This window comes from Callithrix jacchus, chromosome 9 (assembly GCF_049354715.1).
Source record: "Callithrix jacchus isolate 240 chromosome 9, calJac240_pri, whole genome shotgun sequence".
NCBI classification, from domain to species: Eukaryota; Metazoa; Chordata; class Mammalia; order Primates; family Cebidae; genus Callithrix; species Callithrix jacchus.
Genome location: NC_133510.1, coordinates 81,104,777 through 81,127,198, shown reverse-complemented (window position 1 = coordinate 81,127,198; position 22,422 = coordinate 81,104,777). Strand labels below are relative to the sequence as shown.

The 22,422-nt window shown below is 35.3% G+C and overlaps 1 long non-coding RNA gene across 1 annotated transcript in view; it reads left to right on the top strand.

The window, feature by feature from the left end:
* The first annotated feature begins 2,342 nt into the window (after positions 1–2,342).
* Positions 2,343–22,422, top strand: part of LOC144577636 (uncharacterized) — a 28,311-nt gene continuing 8,231 nt past the window's right edge. The window contains exons 1-2 of the long non-coding RNA XR_013521946.1: positions 2,343–3,829; positions 4,262–4,343. This is a non-coding gene — a long non-coding RNA (uncharacterized LOC144577636). The remainder of the gene's footprint in view (positions 3,830–4,261; positions 4,344–22,422) is intronic.

The window sequence follows — 22,422 nt, the reverse complement described above, 5'->3', positions numbered from 1 at the left end:
TCAAGTATCTTCTATAAAAGGAGGCTGAGTAGGTTAGAAACATAAAACACAAATATCCTGATGCTAGAGGATAAAACTGAGGACAGTGTTCCCTAAAGTGTCTTGCTGAGAGGTTTTGGTTAGAATTGGAATGGAGGTTCTGTACTCAAATATATTTGGGAAATAGTTGTTAAAAGCACATATCCTTCAAAAATAGGCAAATGAGATATTGGGTAAAATAGCCATTTAAAGAATGGATGCTTTAGTCATGAAGTCCTTGTCTATGCCTATCTCCTGAGTGGTTTTATCTAGATTTTCTTCTAGGGTTTTCATGGTGTTAGGACACAAGAACAGAAAATCAAACACCACAGGTTCTCACTCATAGGCAGGTGCTGAACAATGAGAACACATGGACACAGGGAGGGGAGCATCACACACTGGAGTCTGTGGGGGGGAAACAAGGGGAGGGACAGTGGGGGGTGGGGAGTTGGAGAGGGATAACATGGGGAGAAATGCCAGATATAGATGATGGGGAGGAAGGCAGCAAACCACATTGCCATGTATGTACCTATGCAACCTTGCAAGTTCTTCACATGTACACCAAAACCTAAAACGCAATAAAAAATATATATATAATGGATGCAGGACCAACCAGAAATCTAGTGAGAGCTAACTGAAAATGGCACAATACAAAAGGACTTGAGAGTCCAAAGAAAAAGTTGCTTCTTTAATAGTTTTGCTGCAGACTCTCTTGTCATAGACTAGGAAAAAATTATTTTGTATTCATAGCATTTTAGACTCAAAAGAACCCTGAAGAACATCTGATTTCCTCTTTTACAGCCATGTGCACTGAGACTTCAAAAGGTTAAGTGATTTACCTAAGGCCATAGAGCCAAAATTTGAACTGAAATTCAAGTCTTCAATCACAATATTCTTTTACTTCAGAACTTCTAAGTATTATGAAAAGAATGATAGATTCTTGCAATAAACTTAGGATATTATCCTTTTTGGGGGAGTATGTTATTTCTAATGCATTTTTCTTCTTTGGCAGAGAATCTCCTATTCCTAGCAAAAAAGCTCTTTGTACCTCCCAAGTATTCCAAAAATACAGATGGACTGAATAATTGATCTGTGCTTTCATTTTTTTACTTTATACCATCATTTTATCATCGATAAATTCTTAGTATTTACATACCTGAAATAACTAAGAGATGATGTTAGGAAGATATTATGATAATATAGGTCATAAGACATAGCTACATGATAAATATAGATCTGATATGAGAAATATAGAATGAGTCAGAAAATTCCAAGTCAACAGTCTCACCAATACTGAAAGATGCACACACAAGCAAATGACTACATGTAAAAGATGACAACGGAATAATTCTATAATCTAGTTAATGGTATTGTAGCAATGCTAATTACCATAGTGGCATAAAATGGCAACATTATGGAAGCCGGGTGATGGGCAGGCACACCATACGTATTGTTTTTGCAACTTTCTGTAAGTCTATAATTATTTCAAAATGTTAAAAACAAACAAGCAAACAGAAAAAGAAAAAACACCGTAATTCATTAACAGGATCCAAAGACCTCCCTCAACTACCAAGGAAGTACATGAAAGAAAAAGATAAAGAACCCCTGGCCTGATCCTTCCTGGTAATCACAAGGAGAGGAGAGGTTCAAGCACAGGCCTGGACATCGTCCAGAAAACTACTTCGGGTTGATAAGATTCAAACAAACCCATTTCCAAGAATTTTTGAGTATCTTTGTTTCCTTACAAGTCCTCCTCTACCCAGAAGAATAGCAAGAAAACTTTTGTTGTGCTTTTTGCTGAATGATTGCAGACTATTTTTATGGACCCCTCTTACCCCCACACTCCCTAATTTATTAAGCAGGCAAAACTAAATGAGATCAGGTTGGCAAGAACTGTCAATCCAAGTTAAAAAGAAAAGGAAAGAAAAAGCAAACTATAAAAGAGCTGATCTCTCTTTACTTTTGCCATCTAATTAATGTGTCAGTTCTTTCAAGACTGAAGACAGAATCAGGAACATGACTTACTGTGGAAGATGCAAGAAGTGTTTTTGTGATTCATTTTATCAGAAAATTTAAGCTTTATATTAAGAAACATTAGTAGATCATATGTTAGGCTCATAAATATGTATCAAGTATTTTAAATATTTAACATATTACATTAATAATTAAATATATTGTTAAAATAGTATAATCTAAAGGTGCACTTTCAAAATTCTTTTTGTAAATAATATAGTGCCAAGTAAATAAATATAATGTTTGGAGTATGTATGCATATCAAAATGTACCTATGAATATATGTATTGTTTACCCCAGAAGGAGTTGAAAAGAAATTTAAATTTCTCTGAATAATTTTTGCCTAAACTTCAACAATGGAATGTAACTTTGTAGTTCAAATATGAAATGTAACTTTTAGAACTGAAGCTTATCCTACTTGATTTTTGTAAGGGGAATAAATTTTATTATTCAAATTTTATTTCTCCTCAATTAAATCATGCCAACCAGGTTCACATCTTCAATTTAAATGTGAAAGTACTTTGAAAGCATTTTGGAATCATTTTTTCCTAATTATTAACTTTGAATACAGAGAACATTCAGTACACTAGTTTTTCAAACAACGTCCCAGTTGCAATTCTATTAGTTTCCTAGGGCTGCCATATAATAAGTTACCAAAAACTAGGTATCTTAAAACCACAGAAACTGATTTTTTTCTCTGGAGACTAGAAGTTTAAAATCAAGGTATTGTTAGAGTTAGTTCCTTCTGAGGCTCTGAGGGAAATTCACCCTGTGTTTTTCTGTTACCTCTGGCGGCTACCTCAATGCTTGGTGTGCTTTGGTTTAAGGCTGCATAACTCCCATCTCTGCTTTTGCATGTCTCCTTCCATTTGTCTCTCTGTGTCTTCAATCTCTGTCTGCCTTACTCTCATAAGGACACCAATCCTTGGATTTGATGTTCAACTTAAATCCAGAATAATTTCATCTCAAGATTCTTAATTACATCTACAAACATGGTTTTCAAATAAAGTCACATTCGCAAGTCCTAGGGATTATAACTTGTACATATCTTTTTGATTCAACATAATTCAACCATTATTGATTGAATAAGCCATTATTCAACCTACTGCAAACAGAATTTTATCTTAATAGTAGACATGAAAAAAATGGTAACCTCTGTTTGGTCACCAATAGTATGGGATTAAGGTTTGATCATATGGTAATAGTAATACCATGCTGCACATATAGTAGGTTTTTTTTTTTTTAAGAGTTTACAGAGGGCTTTCAGATTCACTCTCTTCAATATTTACCATAAGCCTTAAAGATAGTTTTATTGTTACTCTCATGTTACAAATTACAAAGTTGATGCTAAGAACAATTAGTGATTCATCAAAGTCAAACCAACAGAACAGGATAGCAAATGACATGATTTGAACTCAGTCCTGGAATTCAGGTTGCTTCATTCCAGGAAAACTACCCTAAATAATGAGAACTTTTCTACGCCATGCCTGATATGATGACACGCAATAAAAAGAAGCTCATTTCTTTATAAAGCCAATACAGTTAGGTAAATTGTTGCCAATAATAATAGAGTTTGAGCAACATACCAACAAAAATAAGCCAATGTATGAAAATAACAATAATATCATATAAGGTAATTATTGATTCACACCAATAAAATTGTTGAGAAATCCTCATAAGAGGTTCATTTTGTTATTTTCATTTCTTTACTTTCAGTGTACACAAAACAGTGCAAATGATCCTTGTCTGGATTATTTAGTTGATGGTGGTTGACTGCACCTTTACTGGGGAAAATCAGGTCTGTTGACTTTAATATTACTACTCTCTCTTGCCTTTTGGCAGGATTCCTTCCTTACCTCCTGGACAGAGCTGATTCTATATTTATAATGTGAGATTCTGAAAAGAACCACAGATTACATATTTTTGACACCTTACGTTGTGTGAGATGTCAGCAGGATAAGATTTCAGTTCTTTGATGTTTTGGGAAAGCCTGCGTTTTCCATTACATGGAAATAATGGCCATAACATCTTGCTTTTATGTAAGACGTTTTAATGGTCAGATCTTTGAATACTAGATTTTGTGAAGTATGCCTATTCTCTTTCCAGAAATAATGCCTTTCCATCTCTGACTGTCTATAAAGTCACATGGATCTAAACTGTTCAAATCTGAAATTTGAAACTCTGGATTAGAACACTCCAAATGATATAATGAATCTATCTCCACCTGCAGGCTTCTTGCACTCAACAGGCTGACTCAAAGAAAACACGGAAAGTTTCTATTAAGTTCCAGTTTGGAAGCATCCTACAATAAAGTGAGTTTACTGGAGTTAATTTCCACAGTCAGCTACATTAATCACTAGGAACTTAGCTTCTATGTTCTGCATGCTTCCTGCCCAATATGTGAAAGAGGCTAGGTAAATCTCACCAGTTCCTTGACAAGCAGCTAAGTTTTTGTTCTTTATTACAGAATAAAAATCTCACTGAGAATTGAATTTTTTGATCATTCAATGTCAAGCAAGTCAGGAAGTATTATTTTGTAATGTACCTTTCACTTTCTTAAACTTGAAAATGGTGAAGTACAAAGGAATATGGAACAAATTGTATGCAGAGGATAAAGTAGAGATGTTAGAAGGATATGGGAGAATAGTGGTTTTTGTAGCCATGATAAATTTTTCTTTTTTTCCTCCTTTCCTCCTTCCTTCTTTCCCCTTTCTTAATTCCTTCCTTATATCCTTTCTTCCTTCCTTCATTCCTTTCTCTCTCCCTTTTTTCTCCCACCCTTTCCTCTTCCTTTCTTCCTTCCTTTTTCTTTGGTTCTCTTACTTTCACAGTAATGGAAATGGCTATGGCTACTAGAAAACTGACTGTAACGATGGGACACAGAAATAAGCCTGGATGACTCACATTTGATAGAATGATCAAAGAGTTTATAGGTGTAAAGAGTGTTATGATAATGGGAGACATTTTATTCTTTTATGCATTCATTCAACAAATGTCTAGGATTACTACTCTGTGTCAAACAGTACAGTGGATACTAGGAACTCAAAGGTGAACAAGATAGGGAGTTCAAGGTCTATAGAGAATCCAGAAAATAAAAAAGGAAAAAAATTTTAAAGAATTAGATCCAGTTATGATTAGAGGTCTAAAAGAAGCAATTTTCTATTATGGAGAACAACAGAGTATAGTAGGATGACTCAATTTCTATGCTATACTCAAACATGTAGGAGAAGTATTGTCCAGTCAATTTAATACTGTTTGGCATAAAATAACAATGTGTCTGAGATAAGCAGATTTTCCAATTGATGAAATAACTTTTTGACTATCAAATGTATTAATATTATTTACCTAAAATATAAAACTATATTCTTACAAATGTAGGTTGAGTATCATTTATATGTAAAGTACCAGTTATTCAATATAGATGATACTTATACACAAGTAATTACATTATACAAAGTAGGCTATGGTAAATATATAAACAGTAAAAAAAAAAGTCACAGAAGATCACAAGAAGTATTATTTTATAACAAAAACACATTATGTCATTCCTCTGTTTAAACCTTCTAATGGCTTCCAGTATCACTCAATATAAATGTCAAAATCTTTGCAATGACCTTCAGGGCTCTATACAATTTGGCTGCTATTACATCTTTGACCCTGTCTCCCATGATTATTCCTGCTAGTTTACTCAGTTCAGCAACAATGAATTGCTTGAACTTTCACAAAGCACCAAATACTATTCCACATTCAAGCTTTGGAATTGGCTTTTCCTCCAGATATTCACATGGCTAACTGTTTCACTGCCTTCCAGACTCTGCTAAAACCTCCCTTTAAAGGAGGCTTACTATGACCGCCTTAGCCTGCTGGTATTGATTTATTTACTTTATTGTAATTGTTATCTTTGAGAGTACTGCAAATGCTACTCAGGTGTCACGTGTGTTGTTTATAGTTAATTTCTGCCAACTAGAATATTAAACCCTATGTGGATAATGCATTTTACCTGTCCCATTTCCTGGTGTATTACAAGAATCATAAACATTCTAAAACAAAGCAGGTGCTCAATAAATATTTATTTAATGAAATAATCAATTGGAGATAAAGGCAGTGGAAGAAAATCAGGAATGGCTTAATGTGTGAGGCAGGGCCTAGAAGACAAAGAAGAATTTTGACAAGAACGGATGGTTTTTCTAACTCATCTAGCTCATTTCAGATGATTACTTTTTCAGCATGTGAAGGACATTTCTCAAACACAGATAAGTTCATAAAATTTCTTTATGTAACTGGTATATTGGATAAGTGTGACTCATGGGATGTGATCATAAAGCAAATTTATTTTAGTCTCTCATTGTCCCTTAAATGTATTTTCACAGGCTGACAACTCAGACAATATCATGATTCTGTTGGTCATTCTTAGAAAATGGTCACTTTAAATCAAAGTTACCACCTAAATTTTGTAAGAAAAATTTAAGTTCTACTTAATTTAACACCAAGACTTATCATTTCCTCCCACCCGTCAAATCCACCAGAAGGTGGAGGATTAGGGCCAGGGAGGAGGAGGAGGAGAAAGCTTGCAGTATTTAAAAAAAAAAAAAAAAAACTGAGGAAGGAGTGATTGGGCTTCGTTCTTTCTCTTTCCATCATTACAAATATCTTACCACTCTAGAGCTGGAGCCCGGGAGAATGGATGAAAAGGCAGACCTTATTTAACTTGTGGTGTCCCAAGTTGGTATTCAGTGGGTCTGACAGCTGTCTAAAGTATACTCTTTCCTTCATTAGTACTTTTATGGTCTCTCAAGACATTGCTCTGTCACTGGGGATCTCTCAGCTCTAGTTTCTAATCCCAAGCAAAATAATTTCTAGTATGAGTAGTCAATTACCCCTTCCTCAACTCACATATACTAGATACCAGAAAGTGAGGTCTGTTTGCTCCTGCAGGTAACCCTTTACATAAGCCCTAAGATAATACTCCTAGACTTACTCTAATTCCTGACTTACATGTGGGCCACAGAAAACACTCAAGCATTCTTTACCATAACAAAAACAGCTTATTATTTAGCTCTATCTATTAGATTAGCTATCCAGCCATTTTTCTGCTTCCAGAATTTTTAAAGTGGAAGCCAACTATCTGCCCTATCTGTTTACCCCTCCTCCACTGCAGAGAGTACCTATTAAAATGTTTAAGTGGTCTTAAGCCCTTCCTTTTTGAAATGAAGTGAAGACAAAGCATTCCAACTCTCTTTATTATAGGTGGAGCTGAAATTACATAGCTTTTCAGCCCTTTCATATCTCGTCTTAATGAACCTCACATACTCATGGTAATCTTTTTTTTTTTTCATCATTAGGAGAGAATTTATTTTTAAACTACAAGGATGTCCATTACACATCACAATTAAATATTCCAAGGAAGAAGCCACCTTATCAAAATGTCCATTTAAATCACCCAAATGTCTCAAACCCACACTCTGCTGACCTTCTCTAACTTTGTCTTGTTTAAAAAAAGAAAAAAGAAGGTAGACAGATACATATTGGTAAATACTAACACCCGTATTCACATAGAGACACAGTGCACTCTCTGAGCCCAAAATACAGAGAAAGGAGGACAAAAGCTAGAACTCTCTGTGCTACCACAAAGGGGACTAGCACCCTCCAGATTCCAGCAGAGTGAAGGGAGTAGGTTTTTCATTTTTTTCCCCTGAAGAGCGCAGTGGGGTTGATTCCATACAGTTTTTGTTCAGATAGGAAGGGATAAAAATGAATTTGGAACAAAAAGGAAGAGAGACTGTTTTCCCACAGTATTCTGCTCAAGATTTTTTTTCCAGAAAAATAGGTTGGGAACCATGGTGTAGAGAAAAGAGACTTCAAGAACAAGGAAACTGAACATAAGAGAAAAAGAAAGAGTGATACTTTTTTTAACTAGTTTTAGAACTGCAAACCTGATCCATGGTCAATTCCTATTTCTCACTGTTTACTTCAGTATCTTATCTGCCTCGATACCCATTTTCTTTAAAATTCTGGCCAAAACTTTCATTTTAACATCAAATTCCATTTGTAAAAATTTTCTCTGCTTCTCAATGGCCCATAAATTAAAGTCCAAACTCCTGAACTAACAATCATACATTTACAATATAGCTTCATTTTTGCTTTCCAACTTTGTTTTCAATCATGCAACTTTAATACTTCTAAGTCTGTTAGTCTTTCTTTCATTTATCCAAGAAATATCTATTAATAACATAGTAGAAATATCTCCTATGTTCCAGGCCATGTTCTAGAATTTGGTATGTGTTCAACATAGATGAATATGACAGAGTATTTGTTTGCCCAGATATATCAAAAATTGTTATGCTTTTAAAGATTTCCCTATGTTGTCTCTTCTCTATAGAATAACATTTTACTCTTCTCTAAGAGGAAACTAAAATGCATCTTTGACGTTACTGTTCTGATGTCATCTTCTCCCAGGAACCTATGTTAAATTCTTTGGACAGAATTCACCACTTTTTTTTTTGTTTGTTTTGTTTTTGAGCTGGAGTTTCACTCTTGTTGCCCAGGCTGGAGTGCAATGGTGTGATCGCGGCTCACTGCAATCTTTGTCTCCTGGGTTCAAGCGATTCTCCTGCCTCAGCCTCCTGAGTAGCTGCGATTACAGGCATGTGCCACCATGCCTGGCTAATGTTTTTATATTTTTTGTACAGACGGGGGACTTCTCCATGTTGCTTAAGCTAGTCTCAAACTCCTGACCTCAGGTGATCCACCCACCTCAGCCTCCCAAAATGCTGGTATTACAGGCATGAGCCACAATGCCTGGCCTTGAATTCACCACTTTTATTTTTTAATTCTGTGCTCTCTATTGATTTATGTCAGCATATTATTATTATGAGTTTTAGCTGAGCAGGTAAGAATGCTCTATTAGAGTTCTCTAGAGGGACAGAACTAATACGATAGATGTATATATAAAGGAGAGTTCATTAAAGAGTACTGATTCACATGATCACAAGATGAAGTCCTACAGTACGCCATCTGCAAGCTGAGGAGCAAGGAAGCCAGCGCAAGTCCCAAAGCTGAGGAACTCGGAGTCCAGGGTTTGAGGGCAGAAAGCATCCAGCATGGAGGAAAGATGTAGGTCAGAACACTAAACCAGTTTAGTCTTTTTTGCATTCTTCTGCCTGCTTTTATTCTGGCGGTACTAACAGCTGATTCTATTGTGCTTATCCAGATTGAGGGTGGGTCTACCTTTCCCAGTCTACTGACTTAAATGTTAATCTCCTTTGGCAACTCCCTCACAGACATACCTAGAAACAATATTTTGAATCCTTCAATCCAATCAAGTTGACACTCAATATTTAACATCACAAATGCTATGTATGTATTATGGGCTATATATATATATGTCAGCTGTAAGTTGATGAGAAAATAACATATGTTATTTTTTAATTTCAAATGACCATGTATTCTTGGCTCATAATATAAGCTCAATATATAGTATGAAAATGAACTGGAAAGAAAGTACCTTCTAGGGCATGTCTATAAGTTGGCACCTGCAGACATGCTTGCAGACAAGTCCGCCAATCTATATTCTACTGTGCTTTGGGAGTGGAAGATAAGGCTTTAAATGTGCATTGGCTTGTGGGGTTATTGTGACAAGCCATGAATGCTATGAAGAGTATTTAGTTAATTCAACAAACAAAAGAGACATATTCAAAGCTTCTGAAGAGATGCATTGTAGGAACTTAGATTTAAGAATAACCTGACAATAATACATAGGTTTCTTTGAAATAGGACCATGCCAAGAGAATAGTTATTAAAGTAATAAAAGGGTAACATGAGAAGGAAAAGCATAAATGTAAATGAAACATCACATGAATTATTGTGAAGCTGAGAACTGTAACTTTATAAAAGGATCAAAGAAATGAAGAGTAAAAGATATTCTGATGCTGGATGATTGGCAGAATAATAGTACAATTGTTGTGGGAGTTCAGAAGGGGAAGAAGATGATGATTCTTAGTCTACTTTGGACATGTTAATTTTATGGGAAAAGTGAAACACTGTATTAAGATTTTCAGGAAGCAGACTGAAACAGTGGCAACTTAATGGAGTAAAGAATTGCAATGATTTGTGACAAAACTCAGAAGTTTTTATAAAACAACATAAAATATGCACTGATTTTTTAAAAAGATAAATTACCAAAAGAACATTAAAAAAGCATATGAGAAAGAGTTTTAATTCATGAAAAAGAAAACAGGGTCTGACTCAGTAGATTCCCCATTCTAAGGAATTAAAGAAGAACAAATCAGTGAAACATTGCCAACATGAAATAGGAACAGATGACAAAGATGAGGAAAACTCTTGATAAACAGCACACATATTGAATTAAAAAGCAAACACTTTAGTCTGAATCAATAATTAGCAGACTTGACATCGCAGAAAATTTAATTAGTGATTTACAGGACAAAACTGGGAAGAAATAGAAAAATTCAAAGGAAAAGGGCAGAGAGTACACTAACAGAAAATGAGAAAAATGTCAAGTAAAATGAAAATCAGGCTTATAAAAGATACCTGCAAATAGAATATAAATAATAACCAAATAATTCTAGAAAATTATCCAGTTTTAAAACATTATATTTTGAGATTGAGAGACCAGTTATGTTCCAAGCAAATTAATGACAAAAGCCACACAATAAAAAAATTGCTCAGTGACAGTGGCAAAGTTTAAACATAAAGAATGCTTCAAACACAGAAAAAGCAAGATGTAGGATGGACCTAAACTTCTTTCAAACACCAAATGCCAGAACACAAGGGAACCATATCCATAGAGGCTGAGAGGAAAGATCATGACTCATGATTTATACATTCAGCAAAGCTGTTGTTCAAATGTGAAGGCAATAGCTGGACCAAGCTAGCAAAATTGACCATTATTTTGAAAAAGTTTTTCTGAAAGAATTCACAAATGATTGACAGATGAGACAAATTAACACAATCAAGGATGGTAAATTGTGGACAGAAAGACTAGTAATGTACTTTGAAAAGAGTTACACAGAGAATATATTTTTAAATGTGTGGCAAATGTGTTTGCAGAATATTATATGTGCACATTTTTCATTGACAGTGCTTTTTAACATTTTTAATAGATAGCTATATCACCTGAAACCAGGCAGGGGTTGATGTCGACCAAAATAGAAATTAAATTCTGTATACTCCAAAGCACTACAGAATCTTCATTCTTTCAACATGAAAAATAAGATGGATAGAAAGAATTAAGATTATTTTTGAAATTTGAAGGCTAGTAATTTCAAAATATGTGCATAGAAATATCAGTTATCACAAAGCAAGCAAAAATATTTAAAGGAATCAAAAATAAAAGAAAACATCAAAATATAAAATACAGAAAGGGTCAAAATTAAAAATTGGAACATATATAACATACTATTCTATGGAAAGGCCATATGTGCAAAGGAGCCACAAATGCCTAATGAGTCAAGAAGCCAAAGACAGAGGCAGACAAACCTAGTTTGTTGGTAAACAGTGTTTTATTGAGAGAACTTACACACAGGAGCATGGCCTTGGTGCAAGACCAGCAGATCTTTGCACCTGCTACCCCCAGAACCAGGGCTTATGTGCCATAGGGAAAATGTGTAAGTGCCCTGCACAAGACAATTAAAAGGCAATCCTCCAGAACAGACAAGAATGCTATATGCATCACAGCCTATAATTTGTACAATAACATCAAGGTTGACACATTCTTACACTAAGGACAGTAAATAATGTAGGAATCAAGAGACATTCACAGGACTGGGACTAATCAGAAGTCAACATGGTGAATTAGTATACAAAATGGAGTTACTTTGGTCTTCACACATACAAAGTATTTTACTATGTGCCATGCCTTCTATAAGTGTGTGACTCATTTAATCCTCAAAATTACCATATACAGATTATATTGTTATTTCTTTCCTACAGATGGAAAACTTTCCACTGTTTTATTCCTTGCCTGATGAGTTCTTTCTCTTGTACCTATTATACAAAACTTATCCCAGTCACCCAATTCTAGTTTAGAGTTACATGGTATATTTTTATAGCATATAGCATTTCCTTGCTATGGTAATATGAACTCTATTATAATTATCTGTTTACTTGTTTATATCATCCACTAAGCTATAAACCTTGTGAGGGCAAACAATGGGACAATTTAAGATACTATTATATCCTTAGTGGAAGACACAAATTTGATACAAGAATAAATACTGCTCGAATGAATGAATGAATAAACAAAAGGAAATGATAAGTGACTGGCAAAAATGTTAGAATTAAAATAATGGGCAAATTTACACAGGCAAATAGGATTTTAAAGCAACAAGAGTAAAAACATTAGGAATAGACAATGTATAATTTAATATGCATCAAATGTACAAAGCAGCATTTTGTAAAAGAAAGGTATCTTAATTGAAGGAAATAGAAAAAGAAATTCTCTCATTAAAACAGCATCAGAACCCATACAGTGATATCTGTTGTAATTCAAGAGCAGTTGATAAATGTACCATACCATTGACCAACTTAGTATGTTATTATTTATTTCTATATTATAAAGAGAGTGTTTTGATACATACTTGACAGGATTAAGTTTATATATTTTGACACTAAAACCACAGTATTTTTTTTATAACCATGGAAATTTTTAATGGCTCATTTGAGAAATTGGAAAGAAAACCTTACCAATTCATCCTAACCTTTTCAGTGGTTATATTTGAGGTTATGAGTCACTTTAATCTCTTTATATATATCCCAAAATTTTACAGTTAGTTAATATTACTTCTACTTATAGATAAATTAAGCTTAGACATTTAAAAATTGAACAAAAATTCAAAAAGAAATGTAAGGCAGATGGAAGCTATATAGACCATAATGTTTGGTGATTAGGAAATCAATCATTTGTGAGTTTTTGGGAGAGAATGTTGAGAAAGGTGCCAGATCACATGGTACTATAAAATAGAAAAAAAGCAGCAGAAACTCATAGTTCTTCCTACAAAATAATCAATGCCTGAAGAAAGGTGATAAAGGAAAGTAGCTTGAAAGTAATCAAGATTAGGGCAAGAAATTTTATTTAGAATGAAGAGACACTAATTTACTATTATAAACAAAGGGAAAGGGTCAGTACAGAAGGATAGATATCTGGTTAATGAAGAGAGGATAGGTGCTCAAAGTCTCAGAGAATGTAGACAATGACAAATCATGGTTTCAGATGTGGATTATAACATTAGCCAGAGAGAGATGGTTCTTCAAAAGTAAAGGAAATAAAGAGTGTGCTTACATATATTAAAAAAAATATGAAAGGGAAGGAGGAAACAAATGAGCAGTGATCTGATCAGGGCATTCTAATTTTCTGCATCAGGTAAGAGCATAAGATAAAAGTAAGTGTTGAAGAAAGTCAGAGGAAACAAAAGTAAAGTTAGGGAGTTAAAGTAGTAAAATAATTCTGTGACTGAAATGTGAAATAGAGTAAGATTTACTATATTTCTTTTTTTCCTACATTCATAACTCTCTGGAATTAGTCACTGCTTATTTCTTATAGTCATCCAAGTACTATACACACCACACCACTGAATTTCTACATCCATCTATAGTCTTCTTAAGATAGGCATTTGTGTCTTTTTCACTTTTTAGTAGCATATATCACTGGTAAATACTCCTTCCCTATTTTAAGGGATTCGCTTGCTTTTTCCTCCATGACTGTCTCTTGATATCCCTTCTAAATTGGCAATCAGGCAGTTAGAGATGCAAGTCAGTCTAGAATTAGGAGAGAAAAAAAGATGTATATAATGATTTACATGCACAGAAGATTATAACCAGAGAGTGATTTCAATATCTGACTTATGGGATTGTAGAGAGTACTATAATAAGTAGGAGGCTAAAATGAATGGAAAAATGGTTATCTTTGGATGAAGGAAATACATGTGCAGAAATTTGAGAAGTTTTCTCAAGATTATTTATAAGGTTGGCAAAACTAACAGGTAAAGCTGCTTTTACAAGCAGACCACAATTTACACTGAAACAGGTATACAGACTAAATGTATACAGGTGTTGGTAGCAGCTGAGCTCCATAAAGTAACTCAGAAACTCAGGTTGTCTGTATCTTGTCCCTCCACCATCCCTAGGGTATTTTTCTCCTCCAAAGACTCTGACCTTTCATTTCATCACCATGTCCATAAATTTGTCTGCAAGCAGCAGCAAAGAGGAAGCTTATAACAAGTAGATGATCGTGAAGCAAAAAGTAGTACAGTTCTTACGTTCATAGCCCATTGGCCAGAACTTAATCCCATGGCACATGTGAAAAAAATGAAAAAAAGAATAGTTGCAAGGAAGGCTGCAGACCTTCCTTGCAAGAAATATATAGTCTTTTGCCAGTTGGCCATATTCTAACAAAATGAATGGAGTTCATTAAAAAGAAGAAATGAAGACTGCAGATTGGAATTCTAAATAATTGGAATAAAATCAACAGTCTCAAATACAAAGCCAAACTACAGGATGAAAAAAGCAACTGTGAAATAGGCATTGAAATCAGTGAGGAAGAAGAAATGAATCCTTCTCTGGCAGGTAGGTCAGCGATTTCAAAACAACAAAGGAAGTTGCCATAAGTAGAGTGCATGAAGTTCAGTAAATATAAGACCTTAGATTCCACCTTAAAAATATTAAAGTCTTTCTGACTTCATGAGTTTCAGTGACTTTGAGTATTAAAAAATTTAAGAGATACAATATCCTTGGAGAGTAATGACATATTTTCCACACATTCATGGAAGAATATAGACCCGAAGTTGTGAAAGGAAGGAGTTAGTAGAGAGCAAAATAGAAGTGAACAGGAATAGGTAAAGTACAATGAGATGCCAGTTCTAGAGTTTAAAAAATAAGGAAAATGATAAGAAAAAGATATCCATTTGTATCATTCATATTAATGTCCAGGATAGGAGAAATAGGATAAAGGCTGAATATGTTGATAAAAAGATAAGTGAAATGATCTCTTTCTTACATAGGGCTTATCATTTTTTATATCTTAATTTTAACAGCCCTTTGTAAAAATACTACTATTAGAAAACGTAACTCTTTTTGAACTAGAATAGGAATGATAAATAGGAGTCAGAGCAAGATGGATGAACAAATAGAACTCTCCATTGATCATCCCCCCTGCAGGAACACCAAATTGAACAACCATCACACAAGAAAGAACCTTCGTAAGAACCAAAAATCAGATGAATAATCAGATTTTAAAATATCATGAAGGAATGACACATTGAAGAGTAAAGACAGTAGTGAATTGCTGATACCACCACTCTTCCATCTCCCAGCAGTGGTGGCACAGCATGGAGAGAGAATCTGTATGCTCGGGGAGGGAGAGAAAAGTGATTGTGGGACTTTGCATTAGAACTCAGTGCTGCCCTATCACAGGGACAGCAATACAGCAGGATTTGGCAAGTATCCATTGGGGGAGCATTTAGACTAGTCCTAGCCATAAGAGAATTATCCATCCCAGCAAATGGAACCTGAGTTTCAGCTAGTTCCACTACTATGGGGTAAAGTACCCTGGGGTCCTAAATAAATAAATAAGGCATTCCACACCTTAATGACTGCAATTCCTGGACAAGTCCTGGTGCTATGTTAAGCTTGCAGCCAGTGGACCTGGAGTGCATATAACCCAGTAAGATACCAGCTGGGGCAGCCAAGGGAGTGCTCATGTCACCCTCCATCCCCCACAACAGGAAGCAGCGCAACTCATAGCTCCAGGAGGAGAGAGGAGAATAAACAGATCTTTGTGTTGCAACTTGACATCAGGTCAGCCATTGTAAAATAAAACACTAGAGTCCTGAAACCCATATACTAGGCCATATCTCCTAGATGACATTGCTAGACCCACCCTGGGCCAAAAGGGAACCCATTGCCCTGAAGAGAAGAACTCAGTCCTGGCAGAATTCACCACCTACTGACTAAAGAGCCCTTGGGCCTTGAATAAGGGTCAGTGATAACCAGGCAGTAGCCACCACCAACCTGGGGGTGGTGGTGGCCATGGGGAGAGTCTCTTTTTGTTTATGAAAAGGAGAGAATAAACTAAAGAGGACTTTGTCTTGCAACCTGGGTTCCAGCTCAGCCCCAGTATAATAAAGCACCAAGCAGATTCCTAAAGCCTCTAATCAAGGTCCTAGCTTTAGGATAGCACTTCTAAACCCATCCAGGGTCAGAAAGGAACCTGTGGCACTGAAGAAAAAGACCCAGTGCTGGCAGGATTCATCATCTGTTTAATAAAGGGCTATTGGACATTGAATAAACATCAGCAGTAGCCAGGAAATAGTCTCCACAGGCCCTAGGTGAGACCCGATACTATACTGGCTTCAGGTATGACCCAGTGCAGCATCCCCTTCCCTGCAACTCCAAGCAGCTCAGCATGGAGGGTGTGACTCCATTTGCTTGGGAATAAGTAAGGAAAGAGAACAATGGACTCTGCTTAGTAATCCAGGGAATTCTTCAAGATCTTGCCAAAGGCCGTTAAGGTGGTACCTCTACGAGTCTGCAAGAGTCACAGCATTACTGGGATTGGGGTGCCTCCTAATGCACATACATACAGCTGCAGTGACCAAAGACTTAGGTCACAATGCAATTCTCTTTTAATACTTGGGAAGTTTTCTCAAGAAGGACAAGTATAAACAAGCCCAGACTAAAAAGACTAGAATAAATACCTAACTTTTAATGTCTAGACTTTGGTGAACATCTGGAAGCATCAAGACCATCAGTGAAAACATGACCTCATCAGTGAACTGAATAAGGCAACAGTGTTCAGTTCTGGAGTAATAGACATATGTGACCTTTCAGACATATATTTCAAAATCACGCTTTTGAAGAAGCAGCCCAATAGAATTCAACATAACACAGATAAAGAATTCAGAATCCTATCAGATAAACTTAAGAAAGAGATTGAAATGATTAAAAAGAATCAAGCAGAAATTCTAGAGCTGAAAAATTTAACTGACAATCTGAAGAATGCCTGAGAGTCTCTCAATGGCAGAATTGACCAAGCAGAAGAAAGAATTAGTGAGCTCAAAGACAGGCTATTTGAAAATACACAGAGGAGTCAAAATAAAAAATAACAAAGCATGCTATTAGAATCTAGAAAATAGTCTCAAGATGGCAAATCTAGGAGTTATTATCCTTTAAGAGGAAGTAGAGAAAGAGATAGGGGAAAGAATTTACTCAAAGAGATAATAACAAAGAAATTCTCAAACCTGGAGGAAAATATCAATATTCAAGTACAATATGATTATAGAAGACCATGCAAATTTAACCCAAATAAGACCACCTCAAGACATTTAAAAATCAACCTGCTGAAGATTAAAGATAAAGAAATGATCCTAAAAGCAGAAAGAGAAAATATATGAATATGACACTCTAATGCTTCTGGAAGCAGAATTCCCAGTGGAAACCTTACCAGCCAGGGGAGAGTGTTATGATATATCTAAAGTGATGAAGAAAAAAATATAATACTTTTATCCTTGAATACTATATCCAGTGGAAATATCCTTTGAAAGTGAAGGAGAAACACAGACTTTCCCAGACCAACAAGAGCTGAAGGATTTTGTCAATACCACACCTGTCCTACAAGAAGTGCAAAATGGAATTATTCAGTCTGGAAGAAAAGGATGTTAATCAGCAGTAAAAAGTAATCTGAAGGTACAAAATTCACTAGTAGCAGTAAGTACACAGACAAGGAATATTATAATGCTGTCACTGTGGTATGTAAACTACTCACATGATATAAATAGTAAGAGCAACATGTTTCAAAGTTGGGATATAAAGCTAAAGTGTGGAGTTTTTATTTTCCCTTTGCTTGTTAGATGGTTTGTTTTTGCAGAGTGAAGTTGTCATCAATTTAAAATAATGGGTTATGTTATTTGCAAGCCTTGTGGTAACCTCAAATCAAAGCCTGCAAGAGATATACAAAAAATATAGAGCAAGAAATTAACATATACAAACGAAGGAAATCACTTTCACAAAAAGGAAAACAGGAAGAAAGGAAGTAAAAAAAAAGACAAATCCACAAAACAACAAAATGGCAGTAGTAAGTCCTTACCTATCAATAGTAACATTGATTGGAAATAAACTAAACTCTCAAGTCAAAAGGCATTGAGTAGCTGAATGAACTAAAAAAACAAGACCTAATAATCTGTTGCCTACACAAAACATATTTCATCTATAAAGATATACATAGACTGAAAACAAAAGGATGACAATACATATCTTATGAAAATGGAATCTATAAAAGAGCATGAGTAAACTTATATTAGATAAAATAGATTTCAAGACAAAATCATAAAAAGAGACCAAGAAAGTCAGATCATGACAAGGGATCAATTTAGCAAAAAGATATAATAATTATAAATACATATACACCCAATACTATAGTACTTAGGTATATTAAGCAGACATTATTGGAGCTAAAGAGAGAGAGAGGTCCCAATATAATAATAATTGGAGACTTCAACACCCCATTTTCAGCATTGGATAAATCATCCTGACAGAAAATCAACAGAGAAACATTAGACCTAATCTACACTATAGACCAAATGAACCTCATAGATATTTGCAGAATTTTTAAACTAAGGGCTGCAGAATACCTATTACTCTCCTCAGCACAGGGATCATTCTCAAGGATAGACCATATATTAGACCACAAAATTAAGTCTTTTTTAAAAAAATGACATCATATTAAGTATCTTCTTTGACCACCATGGAATAAAGCTGAAAATTAATAACAAGAACTTTGGAAATGATACAAATACATAAGAATTAAACAATATGCTTATGAATGACCAATGTTTCTATGAAGAAATTCAGGAAGAATTAAAAAATTTCCCGAAACTAATGAAAATTGAAATGCAACATACCAAAATCTCTGGGATATAGCAAAAGCAGCACTAAGAGGAGTTTATAGCAATAAGTCCCTATATTAAAAAATAGAAAAACTTCAAAAAAACAACTTAAATATGCATCTTAAAAAACTAGAGAAGCAAGAACAGACCAAATCCAAAATTAGTAGGAGGAGAGAAATAATGAAGATCAGAGCAGAAATAAACAAAATTGAAACAACAAAAATATATACATAAAAGATTAAGGAAATAAAAAAAGGTGACTTTGGTGTTTTGTTTTTTGTTCTTTGTTTTCAAGACAGGGTCTCAGTTCAGTTGCCTAGGCTGGAGTACAATGGCACAATATTGGCTCACTTCAGTCTTAGTATTCCTGGCTCAGGTGATTCTTCCATCTCAGCCTCATGAGTAGCTGGGACTACAGGCATATACCATCAAGCCCAGCTAATTTTTTATATTTTTAGTAGGGACAGGGTTTGCCATGGCTGGTCTTAAACTCCTGGACTCAGGTGATGTACCCACCTTGGCCTCCCAAAGTGCTGGGATACAGGCATCAGCCACTATGCTGGCCAGTTTTTTGAAAAGATAAGCAAAATTAATAAACCTTTTCCAGGCTAAGAAAAAAAGAGATGACTCAAATAGTAAAATCAGAGATGAAAAAGGAAACATTATAATTGATTGCACAGAAAATCAAAGAGTCATAAGAAACAAATGAAAATGGAAACTAATATGAGCAACTGTATACCAATAAATTGGAATACTTAGAAATAGATAAATTCCTAGAATACAACTTACCAATATTGAACCATGAAGAAATGCAAAACCCGAACAGGCCAATAACCAGTAATGACATCTAAGATATAATACAAAGTATCCCAGCAAAGAAAAGCCTGGAGATGGCTTCACTGCTGAATTCTACCAAACATTAAAGAAAAAATATTACCAATTCTTTTTTCTTTAATGCATTTTAGGTTTTGGGGTACATGTGAAGGACATACAAGATAGTTGCATGGGTACACACATGACAGTGTGATTTGCTGCCTTCCTCCCCTTCACGTATATCTGGCATTTCTCCCCATGCTATCTCTCCCCAACTCCTCACCCTCTGCTGTCCCTCCCCTATTTCCCCCCAACAGACTCCAGTGTGTGGTGCTACCCTCCCTGAGTCCATGTGTTCTCATTGTTCAACACCTGCCTATGAGTGAGAACATGTGGTGTTTGATTTTCTGTTCTTGTGTCAGTTTGCTGAGAATGATGGTTTCCAGGTTCATCCATGTCCCTGCAAAGGACACAAACTCATCACTTTTGATGGCTGCATAATATTCCATGGTGTATATGTGCCACATTTTCCTTGGAAAGTCTATCATCGATGGGCATTTGGGTTGGTTTTAGGTCTTTGCTATTGTAAATTGTGCTACAATGAACATTCATGTGCATGTGTCCTAATAGTAGAATGATTTATAATCCTTTGGATATATATGTAGTAATGGGATTGCTGGGTCAAATGGAGTTCCTATTTCTAGGTCCTTGAGGAATCGCCACACTGTTCTCCACAATAGTTCAACTAATTTACACGCCCACCAACAGTGTAAAAGTGTTCCTATTTCTCCACATCCTCTCCAGCTTCTGTTTTCTCCAGATTTTTTAACAATTGCCATTCTAACTGGCATGAGATGGTATCTCAGTGTAGGTTTAATTTGCATTTCTCTAATGACCAGTGATGATGAGCATTTTTTCATATGTTTGTTGGCCTCATGTATATCTTCTTTTGTAAAGTGTCTCTTCATATCCTTTGCTCACATTTGAATGGGCTTGTTTGTTTTCCCTTTGAAATCTGGCACTAAACAAGGATACCCTCTCTCACCACTCCTATTCAATATAGCACTGGGAATTCTAGCCAGAACAATCAGGCAAGAAAGAGAAATAAAGGGTATTCAAATAGGAAAGGAGGAAGCCAAATTGTCTCTAGTTGCAGATGACATGATTGTATATCTAGAAGACCCCATCATCTCAGCACAAAATCTCCTGACACTGATAAGCAACTTCAGCAAAGTCTCAGGATACAAAATCAATGTGCAAAAATCACAAGCATTCCTATACACCAATAACAGACTTAAAGAGAGCCAAATCAAGAAAGAACTGCCATTCACAATTGCTACAAAGAGAATAAAATACCTAAGAATACAACTAACAAGGAACATAAAGGGCCTCTTCAAGGAGAATTACAAACCACTGCTCAACGAAATAAGAGAGCAAATGGAGAAACATTCCATGTTCATGGTTAGGAAGAATCAATATCGTGAAAATGGCCGTACTGCCCAAAGTAATTTACAAATTCAACGCTATCCCCATCAAGCTACCAATGACCTTCTTCATAGAACTGGAAAAAATCACCTTAATCTTCATATGGAAGCAAAAGAGAGCCTGCATAGCTGAGTCAATTCTAAGCAAAAAGAACAAAGCTGGAGGCATCACACTACTGGGCTTCAAAGTATATTACAAGACTACAGTAATCAAAAGAGCATGGTCCTGGTACCAAAACAGAGATATAGACCAATGGAACAGAACAGAGGCCTCAGAGGCAAGGCCACACATCTACAACCATCTGATCCTTGACAAACCTGACAAAAGCAATGGGGAAAGGAGTCCCTGTTCAATAAATGGTGTTGTGAAAACTGGCTAGCCATGTGCAGAAAGCAGAAACTGGACCCCTTCCTGACACCTTACACTAAAATTAATTCCAGATGGATTAAAGACTTAAACATAAGACCTAACACCATAAAACCCCTAGAAGAAAATCTAGGCAAAACCATTCAGGACATAGGTGTAGGCAAGACTTCATGACCAAAATACCAAAAGTATTGGCAACAAAAGCCAAAATAGACAAATGGGACCTAATCAAACTCCACAGCTTCTGCACAGCAAAAGAAACAGTCGTTAGAGAAAATTGGCAACGAACAGAATGGGGAAAATTTTTTGCAGTTTACCCATCTGACAAAGGGCTGATATCCAAAATTTACAAAGAACTAAAACAGATTTACAAGAAAAAAAGAAAAAATATTACCAATTCTACTCAAACTATTTCAAAAATTGAGGAGGAGAGAATACTTCCAAACTCATTCTATGAGGCCACTATTACCCTAAGGCCAAAACCAAAGACACATCTAATAAATAAACCTGCAGGCCAGTATCTCTGATAAATATTCATCAAATATTCTCAACAAAATACTAGCAAACTAAATATAACAACACATTAAAAAGATCATTCATCATGACCAAGTGAGATTCATCCCAGGGATGCAAAGACAGTTCAACAAAAGTAAATCAATAAATATGATACATCTCACATCAACAAACTGAAGGAATAAAATTATATGATCATTTCAATTGATACTGAAAAGCATTTGATAAAATTTGATAAAATTCAATGTCTTTTTGTGATAAAAATAACCTAAAAAAATAGTATAGACAAAACATACCTCAACAAAATAAAAGCCAT